Below are 1555 nucleotides of genomic sequence, written 5' to 3'. Positions count from 1 at the left end.
CGCGCAGGCTACTCACCCTGGAAGGCTGAGCGGTGTCCTGCCGCCGCCGAACTAGTCCGTCCAAGTCGCGGGAAACTAGCCGCGAAGTCTCGGTCCAGCGAGCCCGGCAGAGTCCCGATCCCTCCCACCCCCCCTCCAGGCGCTGTTGGACAGGTCGAGTCTCTCGGTGCCTGGCGGTAACCTTAGCTGAGCACTCGAGGAGGCAGGCCACCGCTCATCACTTGCTAATGTATCGTTAGCTCGGCAAACGCGCAGCCGATAGTTGGTGTCGGTGCCCGGTACCTTCGGTTCGGTTCGGTTCAGTTCGGGTAACGGACGCGCACAGAAACAGCTCCGAGTTCGGCTGACAGTGGCGTGAACCTGCGTTTGTTTGCAGCTGCCGAGTCAGACTGATGCTGGTCAGAGAGAAATCATTCCGCTATGTTGCACATATGAATACCGGCCGGGGCCCTCCTGCCTCCTGAACACGTGACCCTGCCTCTCCGGGCGGAGCCTCGTGACGTCACGGTGACTCAGCACTAATTGGAGCTCGGCTGCTCCCACCGTTTTCGAGCTCACAATGAGACGTTCAAGTTCACCGGAAATGTAGAAACTTCACGAAAAATCGTCAAATATTTTACGTTTTCCCTATATTAACAATACGATGAGTACCTATTTGCTCATTTTCAGTTCAGTTATTTGTGGTCCAGCGGTTATGATTTTTTTGTTGGTTTGTTTGTTTGACATTTAACTGTGACCAATGAGTCATTCTGTCCTAAAATGCTCCTAAACTCAAAGGATGAACCAGTGGTTTGCCTTCAAATAAAACGCATCTTATCAAAAAAAATAATTTAAACTAGATAGATAGGCACTTTATTACAGGGACACAGTATATAGACCTATTATTATTGCCCTCATGTGAAGGCCACAATGTTTTTGCCTGTGTGTGTTTGTCTGAAGCATTAGCAGAATATTTCATGAATCAATTTTACAGACATTGAGCTAAAATCGGGTGTTGCAGTAGCTGAGAGTCATCCCCAACACATACCCCAAGCACAAAAAAGATCATACCTGATCTGTTTTTAAAAGTTTGCTTGCCATTAACTTCTACAGTAAACTGCATCTGTCTGTTGGCAAAATATCTCACAAACCACAGGATGGATTTTAATTGAACTCTCAGGAAGTAATCACTGGGTGTACATTTACAACTGGTTGATGTTTGAAGTCAACCCAATTCACGATGGCCCCCACAACCAATTGCCATAGTAAACACAAAAATGGCTACATCAGAAGATCTTAGTTCAAAACTCTGGCATGAAATGTGGTGGGTGATACTACTGAGCCTTTAATTGCAAAAGATTTTGCCACTGAATCTCTTACAGACTGCCTAGTCATTTGATTTTTGCAGCGTAACAGTAAATCAATCAATCAATCAATCAAATTTTATTTGTATAGCACATTTCAGCAGCAAGGCATTTCAAGGTGCTTTACATAATTAAAAAACAAAATAAAAACAGCATGTGACAATGAATAAACAGTAAGAAAGAGACAAACATCAAAAACCTGCACTCTAACC

This window comes from Kryptolebias marmoratus, linkage group LG22 (genome assembly GCF_001649575.2).
Source record: "Kryptolebias marmoratus isolate JLee-2015 linkage group LG22, ASM164957v2, whole genome shotgun sequence".
Lineage (NCBI taxonomy): Eukaryota > Metazoa > Chordata > Actinopteri > Cyprinodontiformes > Rivulidae > Kryptolebias > Kryptolebias marmoratus.
Note: the sequence above shows the minus strand (reverse complement) of the source record.